This window comes from Oryctolagus cuniculus, chromosome 10, assembly GCF_051225735.1.
Source record: "Oryctolagus cuniculus isolate XC-2025 breed Fujian yellow rabbit chromosome 10, ASM5122573v1, whole genome shotgun sequence".
Taxonomy (NCBI): domain Eukaryota; kingdom Metazoa; phylum Chordata; class Mammalia; order Lagomorpha; family Leporidae; genus Oryctolagus; species Oryctolagus cuniculus.
In genome coordinates this window covers 48936861-48955944 of record NC_142876.1, presented here as the reverse complement: position 1 = coordinate 48955944, position 19084 = coordinate 48936861, and the positions used below count along the sequence as shown (strand labels likewise).

General features: G+C 38.3%; 1 pseudogene; it reads right to left on the bottom strand.

The window, feature by feature from the left end:
* Nucleotides 1-1267: 1267 nt before the first annotated feature.
* LOC100345336 (ADP/ATP translocase 2 pseudogene) lies at nucleotides 1268-18362 on the bottom strand (annotated as a pseudogene).
* Between the last annotated feature and the right edge of the window lie 722 nt (nucleotides 18363-19084).

Genomic DNA, 19084 nt, shown 5'->3' with positions numbered 1-19084 from the left:
AACTAGCATAAAGTCTCATATTCTGCCAGTGGACTAGCTAGTTCTATCTGCTTCCCAAGGTCATCCTCTTTCTTCTCTAAAATGCTATTACTTTCTATTGCTCCTCTCAGCTTTACTACAATGATTTATACTCCAAGCTTCTTCAACTGATTTTGAATTCCAGAAAAGAACACTAACATATAGTAGGTACATAGCACATGCTTTTGAAATGGTGTTTCAACAGTAAATATAACTTTGGAGCACATTAAAAGTGGAGTTTATTGTGATACTAGGATTTATTAGGTAGAGTTTGTTTCTGTTTTTTATTTAAGGTGTTTTCTGGAAACTGTTACATGATAAACTGAGATTAGAGCCAGCATTGTGGTACAGCCTGTTAAGCTGCCTACTGCAATGCCAGCATCACATATCAGAAAGATGGTCCCAGTCCATGCTTGCCTGTTTCCTACCCATCTTCCTACAATGCACCTGAGAAAGGAGTAACAGAGGTTTGTGTATTTGGGCTCCTGCCACTCATGGAGGACTAGGATGGAGTTTCAGGCTGTGGATTTTAGTCTGGCCCAGCCATGGCTGTTGCAGGCATTTGGGGACTGAACCAGCAGAGGGAAGATATCTCTCTGTCTCTGTCTCTGTCACTCTGCCTTTCAAATGAATAAAATATTTTTAAAAGAGAAAACTGAGGAACATCAAAATATTAGCAAGTTTGAGCTGATGGTGTTTCATGCAATCTGCATGTGGTCTGGGCTCTAAAGGATATGACCTGAATACTTTTATAGGATGAATGCAGGAGCTCACCAAAGTATTCTGATGGAGAATCCCTTATTAAAAGTTGGTTGACAATTGGTTAAGCTTAAGTTTGGTGTTACATTTACACTGACTTGAGGAGTTTCAGTTTGCTGATGTAAGAACTCCATGTGTTGAAAACACTTCAGCTGTAAGGGCTTTCAATTAATTACTTTAACAGAACATTTGAAATTCATGGTCATTGAAGAATAAATGATGCAGTTACTTTTTTGTACTGTAGACATTTTTATATCTTCAAATATATTATTTGTCTGGAGTTGGCTGAAGTAAAAAATAAAATTGAGTTTTGTCATCATGATTACCACCATCATCATTTTCATCATTATGGAACTGACTTTAAGAGAACACTGGTCAAATGCATATTATTGATTCTCATTTTAAACCAGTAAAATCCTGATCAGGAATGGTCATGATTATATAATGCAACATGTCTGTTCACAGGGAAACAAGGCTGCCTGGAACTATCTTAGGTGAACTTCTTGACGTCATCATACAAGAAAGCACAAAATCATCATTTCTGAGGCCCTTGGGCCATGAACTTTTGATGCTTTGCTTCCTTCATCATGAACAATCTTCCAATAGAGGTCAAGCACGCCTGTGTACATGACATCAGTTCCTTTACATCCTGACTGAGGTGGCCAACAGTGTCTAATGGATAAGAAGTCAACACAGCCATGGCAGTGATGTGCTGTGTGATCATCTAATTGGTGAAGATGTGAGTATTCTTGCACTCTGAAAGCATTTGCCTCACAGTATCATGTACACCAAAGCAGGCAGCCTGGTAGAAGATAACTCCAAGCACAGATACATTAAAAGCTTGGCATAGTTTGGCATAGGCCTTTAATCCCATCAGATTTGCAGAACTTAACCAGGCAATCACTGAGGCCTGCAAATTCCCTTTCACTTCTGGCTTTACCCATGTCAGCTGCTAGACAGTCATAGGCAAAACAAGAGGGTGCACAAAAAACAGGATATTGCCCTTGCAACATCATCTAATGCCAAAATTGTGTCCTCTATCCAGTCCACTCAGGAAGATCTGCTTGTATTTATCTCCAAAGGCAAAGTTGAGAACCAAGATGGGGAATTATGACAACGGTCAGGTTACCATTCCAGAAGATAAGGAATCCCTGTGCTATGAGTATATGAAATATACAGTCTATGATGACCACGTATTGCTTATCTATGATGATTTGCTTGTTGGTATGCTGCACCTGCAGAAGCAGCTTCACTTACTAAATGAGTACTACCATGGTCTTGGAGATAGCTACAGCCACTCCCCACCTTCCAAGAAGACATTGGTGAAGGACACAGCACACCTGCCGTGTTTAAATGAAAGAGGAGCTAAATGCAGATGGTACTGGATTGGGAGCTAGCTTTGACTCCAGAGTTCTTATTTACTATTTTATCTTGCAATTTCAGCACCTAGAACTTTCCTATGCAAAGCATTATCCCAAACTCACAGCATGAGTTCCAACTTGGAGTTTGTTAGAAATACAGAATCTTAAATCTCATCCCAGACCTACTGAATCAGAAGGACTCCAGCAATTCATATCTTTTTAAGGTTACTAAGTGCTAAGATTGCAAGCTTCTTGAAGGTAAAAATAATAAAATGCTGTGAATATTTTTTGCTTAGAAAATCCCTAGGATGGAGCAGCAAATACACATGCACCATCCACCCCTCTTAATATAATCAGAATTAACAAGCAGTGTAATCTACAATTACTGTCAAGAGACCTTATTGCTCTCTTTTTCCTTGCCCCTGCCCAGGCCATTCCATTAACTGATTCCTGGGAAACATTTCAATGACAAGTGCAGTAAGTGGTTTGATTTCCCTTTCAGTTTATATTTGCAAGCAAAAAAAGAAAGGAGGAGGGATAAAGAGCATTACAAACCTTATAATGCAAATGAGACCCCTTTAAACAGCAAGCAATCAGCATAGGTACATGCCTTATGCTGTAGTCCCAAATGCAATCATTAGACTGCTTTCCCACTAGGGAAGAAGAAGACATTGAGTGCTATTGAACATTGCCAATTTTTATAGTGGATCAGCTTGAAAATATTTAGCACAGATGTTTCAGTAATTGTGACACACTGGGAAAATTCACATGTTCAATAGCCCTCTAACTCTCTCTTCCATCTGTGCAGTGTGATGGTCTACAGTTACTGCACAAGCCATTATATGAAACAGAGTAATGGGGTCTGGCTCAAGACCTATAGAAAGGTACTCTTTTACCATCTGTGCTCCTGTATTTGCTTGCAGGTGTATATGTACTTGCACTTATTTATGGTTTTTGCTACATAGTGCCATGTATTTCCTGCACTTTGGTGAAGCAGAACTTTTCTCACAACCAGGGTCCAGGGAGAAGAGAAACAGGGAATTGGAATGCAGAATTCCCAGTTTTCTTTTCTTGGCTCCAGTCTCAATTCTAATCAAGGTCAGTAATGGCTGAAAGTTTTTTATGAGCTTCTGGTTGTTCAGTGTATGGAAAATAAGCTAAGTGACTCATTTGGGCTCCCAGTGAACAGTTGCCCAAGTCACAAACCATTGGCTTCATGTTTTATTTTCTTTTTTATTTTTTTTTTAACTGAGCAAAGAGCTATCCAAGCGGAGAGTTCTGAATATTCAAGTCCTCAGTGTTCTCAGTCTCATCTCTCAAATTCAGTGCTGTGAATCCAGTTTCAAAATCTGTGTCTCAATATTTAGCTCCTAGTGACATGCTCTGTCCTTTCTTGGATGCTGTTCTTCTAGAATCTTGTTCCATCCTCTTCTAACTAAATTATAAATTCTCTGAGGATAGGGGCCCTTTGTTACCTTCTCATTCTTGGCTCACAGAATTCTCCAAGCGATTCTCTGAAGATTAAATTAATGTAAATATGGTTGTCTTCTACTTGTATATTAATTATTTTGAGATTATATTTGAAATATACTATGAAAAAACTCCTCTCTTTCATACCTTGCCTCATTTTCCTCTAGCTTTTGGCCCATACTCATACACTAAAAGACACTTAGAAAATAACAAATGATTTATCAGACTTTCCTCTCCTGCAACAAACTATAAGGAGAACAGATTTTTAAAATGACTCAATCATTTTTAATGTGACCCCAGAAACATTTTAGTGCAGTATTTTCAGCCATAGCTGTAAACATTTCATATATTTTGCAAGTAATTTGCAGGTTGAGTAAACTACCCTGTCTAGATTGCTCATAAATTGAGGTATGCCTCATTATCATCACAGCCACCTTAGAAGAGCTACTAAGCCAAATTAGGGAGTTTATTTTATCCTTAAACAATGTTTACCAATTATAAAGCCTTAGAAAATAGTATAGTTCAATTCTGACCTAAAGAGATAAGAAATATTTCTAATTCTCTGCTGTATATCTCAACAATTATTTTATTCCATGTCACAGATCCAGCTCATACATTGATAGTCCTAGAGTTAGATGCATATTTTTGGTGAGAAAAGATACAAATGGTTCCAGTAATTCCAGAGAAACATTATAGTATCTGCACAGTTACATACACTGTGAGAATATAGGAACAAACATAGCTTTTACCTATTGTTTATTTATCTTCAATCATTTATTCAATTTAGATTCATTACTTTTTTATTTTATTCATAGAAAGGGAATAAATTTCATGTATTTCATATATAAAAGGGAGGCATATACATTCCTACAACTGAACATGCTTTGCAAAATTGTACAATAAAAACAAGGCTTAGGGAACAATTGAATTGGAGCACAAAACTCAAAGTTTGTCAGTGACACACAAAAAGAAACAGTAAAAACGGTAGCGTAGTCTTACATGTCTTAAATAGTAATAAATACATAAATATTTAATAAGTATACCACATTTCCTTTCAAAAGACCCCAAGCTTTCTTGTGTATTTGGATACCAAAAGGGTTGTCATTTGTTTTATAATGAAGTGCTACAAGGACAATTATCTGGAATTAGATGGAAAAGTGTCACACTAGATGTGTACATTAATTTTCTCTTGCTACCAGAAGAAAAAAAAATCATGGATTTGGCATTTTCCGTAAGACAAAGGCCTGGGCACTGTAGTTCACTTGATTCTTTGCTCCAGTTTTCAAAATCAATGTATTTGCAGGACTGGAAAAGAGAGTGTTTTTAAACTCAACTTGTTTCTGTAGAATTAGTTCTTGGGGGTTTCAGGTTGAGGTTCGTATTTCTCTGCTGGCTGTTAGAGAAAGGCTGCCTTTATTGCCGTAGGTCTTTCTCCAGTTCTTGCAGATACCCCTGTATCTCAGGACCAGTAACCAAACACCGCACTCTTCCACTGCTTAATTTCTCCAACCTTCTCTTCTGTTTCATGAAACTGACCCTGCCCAGAGAAAGTTTCCTGCTTTTTAAGGACTAGGGTGATTATATTGGGTGCCCCTGAGAATTCCAGGATAATCTTTTTTTTTTAAAGATTTATTTTTATTTATTTGAAAGACAGAGTTACAGAGAGAGGCAGAGACAGAGAGAGAGGTCTTCCATCCTCTGGTTCACTCCCAAAATGGCTGCAATGGCCAGAACTGCGTTGATCTGAAGCCAGGAGCCAGGGGCTTCTTCCGGGTTTTCCACATTGGTGCAGGGGCCCAAGGACTTGGGCCATCTTCTACTGCTTTTCCAGGCCATGAAAGAGAGCTGGAACAGAAGAGGAGCAGCCGAGGCTGCCCATATGGGATGCCGGTGCTTCAGGGCAGGGCTTTAACCTGCTGTGTCATAGCACCGGCCTCTAAAGGGTAATCTTTACTTGATGAATGATAAACAGCCTCAAGTGCATCTGCGAAGTCCTTTTTTCATGCAACATAATGTATTAACAGGTTCCAGGGATTACTGTATGGACAGTCTGGAAGGGCTATTCTGTCTACCATACTGAGAATTTATAACATATGTCTTAGCCAGTGGATGGTTAGGTTATATCTGTTTTAATATTTCCATTTGATTCAGTTGTTAGGTGCCTTTTTCTGCATCAGCAAGTACTTCTTATTGTTAAAATCATGCATAAATAAACATGAAATTTATGTTATGCTCAAATTTTTCCTAAAATCTCAATTGTGTCAGAACAAATATGTGTCTTCAGAACAATCACTATGATATGGCAGAACTGATTGTATATATTTTAAGAAAAGAAAATTAGAGTTGTTTTTCACAAATGTAGGTTTAGTGGTGGACTCACTGGCATAATGTGTGCAGAAATCTGTCTCGTTTGAGATCTATTTTAACTCCAGGAATCAGGACTACTTACAACATTCATCTACACTTTAATTTTCTCAGAAGTAAATAAGGAGTTTGGCCAAACAGTCTATTATATTTATTATCAGATAAAAAGTAATTTCCATAATAAATCTAAATTATTAGTAAACATATAAGTAATATTAACAAGATTAGGGGCCTGCCCTGTGGCATGGTGGTAAAGCTGCCACCTGCAGTGCTGACATCCCTTATGGGTGCCAGTTCGAGTTCCAGCTGCTCTACTTCAGCCCCAGCTTCCTGCTAGGGCCTGGGAAAGCAGTAGAAGATGGCCCAAGTCCTTGGGCCCCTGCACCCATCTGGGAGATCTGGAGGAAGCTCCTGGCTCCTGGCTTCAGATTGGAGCAGTTCTGGCCCTTACAGCCATTTAGGGAGTGAACCAGTGGATGGAATACCAATCTCTCTCTCTCTTTCTCTCTCTCTCTCTCCCTCTTCTCTCTGCCTCTGACTCTCTGTAACTCTGCCTTTCAAATAAATAAATTTTAAGAAATGATTAGAAGAAGTGATAACTATTTTCATAATTTTAAGTAAGGAATTTAAACCAAGGCTCTAAATCCATTATCTAACAAAGTGACATGTTTATACATTTATGAAATCACAGGAGAATGTATTTTTGAGTATGTTTATAGTGGTATATAGAATGTTTTCACCTGAGTTAATGCCATAAACACTTGAGTGGAGACATTTTGTTGGTATGGTTTTATGCATTACAAAATAAATCAGAAAGCAGAACAAAGAGTCAGTTGCCAGTGACAGTATTACCCCTTTATTTGAGTCAGTTCACTCAATTGCCCCAAAATTGTCCATTAAGGAAGAGAAACACCTGTGCTCAAGTGTTCAACTAAGGCTATTTGGTCAGAGCTTAAAAAAATTATTCCTGGCACCAATGTTTTAACTTAACAAATTTATTGAACATCTGTCACTTCCTAGGTTTCTTGCTAGATTGTATAGGAGCTAAAAAACGCTAGATCTCAGGCTGCAGCAAAAAACTCAGACACAAATAGTGAAGCTCTTCTTGGCCTCACTGTCTTCTATTTAATTCAACCCACAGCTAACAGGAAAGGGTCAAAAGGAAGCTCTATTAGATCTTGCTAAACTGCAGTTCCCAAGACTCCACATATATGTATATATAGATACATACACACACACATAAATATATAATGCATGTATGTGTATATCAGCTATCAGTTCTGATGGGCTGTCTGTTGGAGCTAACATTGGAACCTTGCTAGCAGATTACATCACCTCACACAATGAAGTCTGAGTATTTTCATCTATTTCTTTTCCTCTCTGCATCCTTTCACTTTACCCCTCCTCCCTACATGCTGAATTGCAAATCTCAATCTGTGTTCTTTGTGTTTCCTGGTCTTTACTCTTGGATCATATGCTATACTGTCTTTTTGGCTTGCTTTTTTGACTTACCTACTGGATTCTGAACTTTAGATTAGCAGGGTCTGTGTCTTGGGTCTCTGTCTACTCAGCATTCAGGACTCCGGCTAAGTTATAGGAGGGACTCAATAAATGTATGTTGAATCAGTGATGCCAATGGTGGTGGCACCATTGATTGATTCATATTGAACCCTCTCAACAGATCAGGCTTAAAAAATTCCATATTCTGAACCATTACTTTTCGCAGTATGAGCTTGATACTTTTACATAGATGAAAATATTTCATTGGAGTTAATAAAAATGAGCAGCAAGTTTATATATTCAATACCTGTGTGGCAAGTTGACCTTATCAAATTTCACACACCTATTAGAATGACTACATCAAATGCAGTGACATGAGAAATTGGGCAAACTTTTGAATATTTAATGAAACCAATAGCCACCCAGGAAAATAGCTTGAGAATCATTTTTGTTGTTAATCATTTGTTAATATTAATCATATGTTAATCAGTTATATAAAATAAAGAGGTCAGAATATGGTACTCATTCTTGAAATAAAGGCATATGGGACTACGTGGCAAAGTTAAAATATTCCAGGTTTTTTTTATTTTTTATTTTGCTTTGTTTCATTTTAGTATAAAAATAAGAAGACATTCATGCTGTTATTTCCAGTAGGATACCTTGTTTGTAGATTAGTAAACATTTTTTAGAGGTAGTGAAATCTGCTTTATCATTCTGTGCCTCTGATTAATTCAGAGTAAAAAAATCAACAACAATCAAAAACATCAGTCTGTGTCCCTATGAGCATATAAAACTTTGCATAATGATAGACCTTAGATCTCAAAAGTGATGGTGTCTCAAGCTTTGATTAATCTATTTATTTATTTATATGTTAATGATTTTATTTATGTATTTATTTATTTATTTATTTATTATTTGACAGAGTTACAGAGAAAGGTAGACACAGAGAGGGAGAGAGAAAGAAAAAGAGGGAGAGAGAGAGAAACAGAGAGAGGTCTTCCATCTGTTGGTTCACTCCCCAAGTGGCTGCAATAGCTGGAGTTGAGCTAATCCGAAGCCAGGAGCTGGGAGCTTCTTCAGGGCTAAAGGACTTGGGCCATCTTCTACTGCTTTCCCAGGCCATAACAGAGAGCTGGATAGGAAGTGGAGCAGCCAGGACTTGAACTGGTGCCTATATGGAATGCTGGCATTGCAGGCCTGGGCTTTAATCCACTGCGTCACACGCTGGCCCCTCTATTTTTAAAACTCAGTTTATATGGAAGACAATTTGATAACAAAAGAGAAAATATGCAAGGCAGATATTATTAAACCTTTAATATAATTTCATTTTTAGAAGTTTCAGAATTATTTTAACTCTTTATTATTTAGCACATGTAAATTTTATTCCCAGCACAGCCAGTAATCACTTCTTTATGCATTTCAAATATCAGTTTTTAGACTTCAGTCTTCTTTTGTGAAAAATTAAAGAGCTGATGAAATGAATCGCCATCCTTTCCCTCATACCATCTTACTTGTTTCCTTTCACACAATATTTAAACTTAATTAAATGAGACATAGCTAAATCAAATGTTGCTGGTCTTGAAACGTACATTTACTGGTGGTTAAAAACTCAACAACAATAAAAAATCCAATCAAGAAATGTGCAAAGGACCTCAATAGATAGCTATCAAAAAATAAATACAGATGTCCAACAAATACATGAAAAAATGCTCAAAATCATTAGCCATCAGGGAAATTCAAATCAAAACCACAATGAGATATCAAGTCACTCCTGTCAGAATGGCTAGAATCCTAAAGTATTGGATAACAAATGCTAGTGAGGTTGTGGAGAATGATAAAAACATCTTTACTGTTGGTTGGAATGTGAATAGGTGTAAACACTGTGTAAAACCATATGGAGATTCCTTAAAAAACAGAAAGAGTCTTGACATATGATCCAGAAAACCCACTTCTAGGTATATACCCAAAATATATACTGTAACAAGGAGATGCCTGCAGCACCATGTTTATAGCTGCACTGTTCACAATAGCCTAAATATGAAGTCCTCTAAATTATCCATCATCAGATAAATGGATAAAGAAAAATGTAGTATATGTACACAATGGAATATTATCGAGCTGTAAAGGAGAACAGAATGCTACCATTTGCATCAAAATGGATGCAACTGGAAGACATTATGATGAGTGAAATGAGCTAGATACAGAAAGACAAATGCCACATGTTTTCCCTTATATGTGGGAGTTAAAGTTTGATAAGAAAAAGAAAAATAAAAAGATCAACAACAACATAAAAATGCATGTGAATCAGTTTTGTTGAACATAGTTTTGTCAAGCTTTGTTTTATACCTTTGCCAAACCAATGGTTTTGAATGTTATACTACTATAGTTTCAATTTTTTTTTTTTTTTTTTTTTTTGTTCAGGCAGAGTTTGACAGTGAGAGAGAGAGACAAAGAGAAAGGTCTTCCTTTTTCTGTTGGTTCACCCCCAAAATGGCCACCACGGCCAGGGCTGCGCTGATCCGAAGCCTGGAGCCAGGTGCTTCCTCCTGGTCTCCCATGCGGGTGCAGGGCCCAAGCACTTGGGCCATCCTCCACTGCCCTCCTAGGCCACAGCAGAGAGCTGAACTGGAAGAGGAGCAACCGGGACAGAATCCGGCGCACCAACCGGGTCTAGAACCTGGGGTGCCAGCGCTGCAGGTGGAGGATTAGCCTAGCGGCGCCGGCCTCAATGGTCTTTGTAGTTTCAATGATTCCCTTAAAATGTACAGTGAATGGGTGAAATAGTCATCTTTCCATTTGATTATTGTTTAGAACTCTTGCCTGTATTCCTGCTAAACTAGGGTCTTTCTACTTGTTAATTAGTGGATCGTTGTGGAACATATGTTACTTCAAAAAAGAGAGAGCGACAGAAGGAAAGAAAAAGAAAGAAAAAAATAGGGAAGAAAGGAGGGAGGAGTGGAGAGAGGCAAGAAGGGCTACATTCTTTGAATTGTATCCATGAATATATTGAAAATGTTAAAACTAAGAAAGATTTTTTTTTAAAGCAGCCAGCCATATCCCACATCAAACCCAGTGCCTGGATTTGATTCCTGGTTTGGCTCTGGGTCTCAACTTATGGCTTGTGCAAACCCTGGTAGGCAGCAGGTGATGTTTCAAATGATTTCCTTACATCCAAGTTGGAAATCCAGCCTCATTTTCCCAGATGCTGGCTTCTGCCTGGAACAGTCTTGGCTGTTGTGTGCATTTGGGGAATGAAGCAAATGTGAGCTCTCCCTATCTGTCTCTCAAATAAATAAATAATGTTAAAAAAATTACTGGTCTTCAAGTTCTACTTCTTTTTTTTTCCAACTTTTATTTAATACATATAAATTTCCAAAGTACAATTTTTGGATTATAGTGGCTTTTCCCCCCATAACCTCCCTCCCAACCTGCAACCATCCCATCTCCCACTCCCTCTCCCATCCCATTCATCATCAAGCTTCGTTCATTTTCAGTATCTTTATATACAGAAGATCAACTTAGTATATACTAAGCAAAGATTTCAACAGTTTGAAATGTAACTTAAATGTTCATGTTCTACAACTACCACAAAGCCAGTCTCTCTTTCTGTCTCTGTTTTTGTGTGCATCTCTCTCTCTCTGTCTCTCTCTCTCTCCCTCTCTCTCACACACACAGGCATGGGAACACAAGTACATTTAAGTAGGAAAAGAAGCCTTCATCACTCCATAGACTGCAGATAGCAACAAGGGCCACTGGTGAGACTCCGGTCAGTTATTGAGGCAACTGGGAAGAGAATAATGCTGTGGAGAACACATTCTGTAATGGAATTGGGTTCAGAAGGCACAGTTTCAAGAGTTGAGAGAAATGGAAATGAAAAAATACTCTAGATGTGGGGACCAGTTAAAAAAAATAATGTCTGAACAATGACTGATTAGTTTTATATTTTAGTTGATACCTGAAGAGAATAGAGATGAATGGCATGAACAAAATTACTGTTTTAGTGTAATTGTAAGAGCACTGTTTGGGAACCAGCCAATCATAAGCAGGATATTGTTTAATGGCCATCCAGCAGGGGTTCATTGTTTAACTCTATGAGCTGCTGTTTTTTGTTTTGTTTTGTTTTGTTTTTGACAGGCAGAGTTAGACAGAGAGAGAGAGAGAGAGAGAGAGACAGAGAGAAAGGTCTTCCTTCCGTTGGTTCACCCCCCAAATGGCCGCTACGGCCGGAGCGCTGTGCCAATCTGAAACCAGGAGCCAGATGCTTCCTCCTGGTCTCCCATGCTGGTGCAGGGCCCAAGCACATGGGTCATCCTCCACTGTACTCCCAGGCCACAGCAGAGGGCTGGACTGGAAGAGGAGCAACCCGGACAGAATCCAGCGCCCCAACCGGGACTAGAACCCGGGGTGCAGGTGCCACGGGCAGAGGATTAGTCTAGTGAGCCGTGGCGCCGGCCGAGGCACTGTTTTCTTATCTAAGTAAATTTTATTCATGATAATAGGTAGGATAATTCAATGATATTATGCGCATGCACATTTTGCATGGTGTCTATGATATTTTAGATTACCACAAATTTTCTGAAGGTAAGTCTTTCTATGATTTGCAGTCAAGCCAATGCCTTGCTATTTTCTCACTTGTGAAAAGAGGATCTTGGGGGTCATTACCCCTTGTGGAAATAAAATTTGATGATTTTCAATTCAGTGTGGCTCAATGCCTCCAGTCTTTATACCAGGTATCCCACCTGTTTCTTATTATTTTTCAGTTTGAGACTCTTTTTAATACATATGTAAATGAGCTTATATACTTAGGAAGGAGAATTGGATCATGTAATCACTCATTTACTCAGTAAGTATTTATCCAGGGCCTAACATGTCAAAGCACCCTGTGATGTGAAGACACAATGGTGATTAAAGACATTTTTTCTGCTTTCATGCACCTTAGATCTAGACTTGAAGAATCGCAACCCAAGGGGGCCAGCTTTGTAGTGCAGCAGGTTAAGCCTCTTCCTTAGCCACCAGCATCCCGTATGAGTGCCAGTTAGAGTCCTGGTTGTTCCACTCTGATCCAGCTCCCTGCAAATGTGCCTGGGGAATCAGCAGAAGATGGCCCAAGTGGTTGGTCCTCTGCCATCCATGAGAGAGTCTCTGATGGAGTGCCTGGCTTAGCTTCTGACTGGTCTAGCCCTGGCTATTTCAGCCATTTGGAGAGTAAACCAGTAGATGGAAGATTTCTCTCTCTTTCGTTCTGTCTCTCCCTCTTTCCCTGTAACTCTGTCTTCCAATTAAATAAATGAATCTATTTTTTTAAATAACCTTCTTATCATATAGGTTAAATTGATTTTGTATCAGTTCTGTAAAGCAAAGGCATAGAGTACTTACAAAATCCACAGAGTTAGACATTACCTTAAATTGAGAGTGGATACTTGGTACAGCAGTTAGGATTCCTGTTTGGAATGCCCACCAGATTCCCATATGGGAGTGTCATGGTTCAACTCACAGCTCTGCTCCTGATTCTAACTTCATGCTTATGCTCAACCAGGTAGGTGGCTTGAGTTCCTGTCACCAATTTGGGAGACCTGGGAGACCTGGATTGACTTCCTGGCATCCAGTTTTGGTCTGGCTATTGTAGGCATCTGGGGAGTGAGTCAGAAAATGGGAGAGTACTCTCTTCCTCTCTCTTCCTTCTCTACCTCTCTCCCTCCCTCTCTCTCTCTCTCTGTTTTCCTCTCCCTTCTAAATAATTAAATAGTTTTTTAAAAAGATCAAGGAGGGATTTCTCCAGGCTGAGGATGGAAAGCTTGCCCTAAATTTGAATATATTAACAGTTTACTAGATGAAAATAAAAGGGATGCCCAGTGAGAGAGCAAGCTGCTAGAGAAAAGGTCCATGTTGGGAATGGGCATGGAATTATGTAGAATTGATGAACAGCAGAAATTTAGAGAATATCCAATGTTTAAAGATAACAGAGGAGTCAGGAGAGGGAGGTAGAAATAAAAGCAACTTCATCCTGAGCACATTAGAAAACTGCTGAAGCATTTTAATTAGGAGTGGAGTGTCACCTGATCTATTTCTTTGTTCAGAATAAACTGAAAAGGAGACTAGGGTGAGAGCAGGTTAATCACAACACATCTAATCATGTAGAATAGTCAATGAGTGGTGGAGGTGAATATGGAGCTGGAAGTGATACACACTGCAGGGAGAAGAGAGCTGGGTGAGGAGGAAGAATAAAAGATTGAGAGTTTGGATGACATTAAAAAAAAGTTAAATAGGGCAATGGCACCTACAAAATTGTACCTCAAAAAAATAGGACTGGAATTGCATAAAAAATATAGGAGCCATTCACATGTAGGTGGCTATGGGGGTCACGTATGACAGAGTAAAACAGAGGAGACTAGAGAAAGAAAAGAATGGCTGAGCAGTCTTAATGGAAATAAGAGATAGCCTAGCTGACCAAAGACTGGGAATGAACAGAGAGGTAGAGGGAAACCAGGAAGATCTTATGAACTTACCTTTCTATGTCAAATAATCACCTGATGCCATTTCTAATCATTTGAACCAATTAATACAAAATCAATTAGGATGGAAATAGGTGTGCTTCAAAAACTTTCTAAATAAAGAACCAACTTTCTGTTTGCATTAGCCTTCTATTTATAGCCCTATTACTTATAGGTATCTACAAGATGAATGAGGCCCATGTGATACTTTTCATAAAATTAGAAACGTTGAAATTAAAGGCAAGGCTTCATTAGAATAAAAAATATATTGAATCAATTTTTGCTTATTACTGTTTTCCTTAGTATTTTTAAATGGGTTACTCTTTATGCATCTATTACTTCCTTACTGCTCAGCCCTTTTTTTTTTTTTTAAATTTATTTGACAGGTAGAGTTAGACAGTGAGAGAGAGAGAGAGAGAGAGAGAGAGAAAGGTCTTCCTTCTGATGGTTCACTCCCCAAATGGCTGCCACGGCTGGCGCTGCACTGATCCGAAGCCAGGAGCCAGGTGCTTCTTCCTGTCTCCCATGCGGGTGCAGGGCCCAAGGATTTGGGCAATCCTCCACTGCCTTCCTGGGCCACAGCAGAGAGCTGGACTGGAAGAGGAGCAACCGGGACTAGAACCTGGTGCCCATATGGGATTCTGGCGCTGCAGGTGGAGGATTAACCAAGTGAACCACGGCACCAGCCCCCTGCTCAGCCCTTTTGATATAGCAATAAATCAATGCAAAATGTTTAAATGTGAATTTCATGACAAGTCAAAATTTTCTACTCTTTATTGAATTTGACCAAGAGATATTTTTCTACCAATGAATTGGCTATCTTCAATAGAAGCGATTTATGGGGACATACTTTGAGATTATTTTGATATGTTATTAATTTTCAAATCCAATTATTCCTGCCGCAACAATTCTTAGTACATGGTTTCAAGCTAGTGACTTTCTAGCTCCATCATTCCCTCTATATTTATTAGTTGACATTCTGCTTTAAGGACGTGGGTTATACTTGTTTAATTTTTAGTGTGTTCATAATTCCCAGTTTTAGCTAGGGAAGGCTTTGTAACATGGCTTCTTTTCCTTTTACTTAATCTTCATAACTGTATCAATACCCATAACTGTATCTGTATGCATATGTTTACCTATATAGAGATGTTGATACCTCTGTGTGTTAGTATACTATACTACTGTACTTCCTGGCTCAAGTACCTTCACTCCCCTGTTTATTTAGGGATTTTGGTTCTTTGTAGTGAATAATGGAAATTAGAAAACAAAAGGTAGGTGTTGGGCATGGTCCATAGGGAAAATATACTTTAACTGAAATGCTAATGCTATTCTGTTCTAGCTTCTAGAAGATAAATTAACTCACCAAAAAGCTGGGAAACAAAAATGCTAATTTTTAAAATGAATTAAAATCAAATATAAACAAGCATTGCATAATGATGTTTTGGTAACTGTGATAGGCCATATAAGAGAAAATGATCCCATAAGGCTATATTTCCTAGTGACTAGATGTCTTTGTAGGCAACCTCTGTGATGTTCCTGTGGTGATAACATCTATTGAACATCTCAGAATGCATTGCTGTGCTGTGAAGCAACACATGGCTGTTGTAGAATGTAGGCAAAATTTCTAAAGCACCAGCTACAAATGATACAGGCCATTAATTATTATAATTAAATACATCAAAAAGTTTACTAGGCTTGGACTAATTATTATGAAAATTAAACTCATTTTCAACTTACATTTACAAAGAGAGACTTTGAAACGGTACTTAATTAGGATTTTAAGACTTTGAAAACTGCATTCCCTCTCATCTTAAATCAAAATAGTGGTGGAAACATTTAAAATTTTGTTCAATATTATAAAATATCATTTTTCTGATATTCTAAGTTTCTTTCCAAAGCACAGACTAATTGTAGCATTTAAGATTAATAGCTTGGTTATATATATATCTTTTGTTAATAATTAGACATTTAACTGGGTGTAAAATGGGAACTTGCTTTTAGTAATGCCTACAGTGTCTTCGATTCAAGCCAGTCATTGTACTAATGAGAATACAGTTCAATTCATGAACGGATTCACTAAATCCAGAATTCAGCTATGATTAAAAACGTATCTGCTAAAAAGAATATTTGCTGTTAAATTGTCACTGTTTTAGTCTCCCCCACTAGCCAAGTTTTTATTGATTACAACCCTAATTAAAAACTGATATTTCATGATGGTTTTCTTTATTTGTTACTGTGTTCTTTCTCTACTAAAAAAGTGTTGCAGGAGGAGGGCTGGGGCTTTTTCTTTTGTTGTTGTTCCCTAGCACTTCAATAGCTGAGCTGACCTGTAGCAGCAACCAAATACATAGTTGTTTATTCAAGAAGTAAGAAAAACATAATAGAAGAAATCAAAGCACAGAGTGAGTTGTGCCTTACTGATGGAAAGCTACATGATGGTAAACTGTTTTATGGGGGATCTGCGTAACCAAAATGAGACTGAGGAAACGGGGTGGTAGGGTGGGAAGAAATGGGTCAAGATGTGAAGCAAGGACAAAGAGGCTGTGATAAGTATCAAGATACAGTCATGATCCAAGTTCTTATTCGCAGCATAGCCTCAAGTTAAGTGTGCATATAAATAGAAAAGGTTTTCACTTTTGGGTTAGATTGCCTTTTATCTTAAGTAACTAAAGATTTAAACTATAATTAGAAATGTAGTGAAATTACTATGCAAGCATGAAACTGCTAAGTAGCTAAGGGAATTCTGGATCACAAATGGAGGTAAATTTTTAAAATAAAATTTATTATAACATGATGGTGCTACTTACTTGTGGTATATTATCTTTTACATGTACACTTGACATAAAAAGAAGAACATTTATATACATGATTCTGTGTACATTATCGCAGTTAAACTAAGCCTCACAATGACTTTCCTTTTTTAATTTTTATTTATGTATTTATTTATTTTTATTTTTTGACAGGCAGAGTGGACAGTGAGAGAGAGAGAGACAGAGAGAAAGGTCTTTCTTCCTTTTGCTATTGGTTCACCCTCCAACGGCCGCTGCGGCTGGCGCATCGCGCTGATCCGAAGCCAGGAGCCAAGTGCTTCTCCTGGTCTCCCACGCGGGTGCAGGGCCCAAGCACTTGGGCCATCCTCCACTGCACTCCCTGGCCACAGCAGAGAGCTGGCCTGGAAGAGGGGCAACCAGGACAGAATCCAGCGCCCTGACCGGGACTAGAACCCGGTGTGCTGGCGCAGCAGGCAGAGGATTAGCCTATTGAGCCGCAGCACCGGCCACAATGACTTTCATAATGTCGGTATTATTATTATATTCTCTTATAGAATTTACATCATTTGTCTCTACACACATCTAGTTACTGTGACTGGTTTTAAGACAGCCTGGTTAAAGTTTTCCACCTTTACTAAACAACTTTTTTTTTCCAGAAGGCTGCTATCTGTGTTTCAACGTTTGTTAGTGTGGAAGCACTTTTTTGTTTCTTCTTTTTGTTTTCAAAACAAAAATACCTGATGTGATCTCAAGGAGCTTGCAGACTAATCAGAAGATGGATGATTTGTAGAGATTACAAATCAAAAAATCAAGGCAAACCTAAAAACAAATCATCTTGATAAAGGGACACAGAGGAAAGGGGGACCTGACTCTGTAGCCAACATTCAGAGACTATGTGCAAGAGAGATTTCCAAGGAAGCTGCTGAAAGTAACAGTTCTGGCTTTTTATAGATTGTCTTCGACCTATAAAAATGGAGCCAAAATAGAACAAGCTGTAGCCTAGCAGGGACCATATCAACAAGTTTAATCCAAAGAAGGTAGTCATCACCATGCACTGTTCTCAGTATTCCTTCCTGGTGGGGAGGAGGGTGCTGAGAATTAGGAGGCAGAGGGGATTCAGCCAGTGCTATAGTGAAATTAAAGCTTCAGAATCGTGAGAGTGGTAGAGGAAAATTTCAAATCCTTTAAGAGTGCACAAAGCTTTTCTCATTAATGAGGCAAACATGTTTGGAAAATAAAGCTAATCTTTCTTTTTTTCTGTATAAAATAACCACTTCATGTCAGAGGTACTTCCAGTGTTGAAAAACTAGAACTCCTGTTTGTAAAGACAGCCCTTTTCCTTCATAGCCTTAATTGCCACAGATGCTTCTATCATGGCGTTCATCACACTGCTTGGCAATTATGTATTAATATAACCTTTTCTGTGCGATAGCAATGACCTTACCATATATATTGTTTTCCCAAGGCTTAGTAGAGTGCCAGGTACACAGAAAGCATTTAATGTACTTCTGCTGAATCACTGAATTCTCTGTTTGCAGAATGAAAGATGTGGCAATTGTGTAAGAGGCAAGGTCGTTTTTACAGATGATGTGTTCAAATGTGTGAGAATGAGGCCCAGAAACTGCCATTGCCATTCAGAACATTTGGCATCAAGAAATCCTGATGATTTATAAGAGGGGGAGTTTCAGAAACGGCTTTATTATTATGACAGGATTCAAGGAAAGGTGCTTACGCACAGTTTTGTGCACGCTACTAGTTCATTAATGTGAGCATAGTAGAAAAACACACAGTTTAATTTTAATGCTTGTTGGAAGACAAAGCTTCCACGTTTTCCCCACAAAGTACTATTTGAAAGTTATTGAGGTTTTTGCCAAGATCGTAGAGCACAGCATGGCTCCTCTGGCAATCTGCAAACACTGGACAGATAACACAGAAACATCTCCTCTGAACTCGTCACTGTAAGAAGTGGCAGGGTGGATTTTTATTAAAAATTTATAATTTAAATACTAAAAAGCATTTCCAGAGATTTGATTTCAGGAGGTGACCTCATTACAGAAATTTTTGTAACACTATTCTTTAATAACAGGATAATATTTAAGCCACTGAGCAATTTTTTGACATATTGAAGTTTTATTACTCTTTATGAAATGATCTGCATTTATTTCATTTAGATACTTTCTTACTTCTATTTTAACAAAATTCCTTTTCACCAAGTTTGTAAAATCCTCAGAGTGAATGGAGGGTGCCCATTTCTGCTTCCCCATAATAATGAGACACACTTTGATTAAGCAGTCAGCCTCCAAATCTTTACTACAGGCCAGGCAGCAAAGTTCTTCATTTATTTATTTAA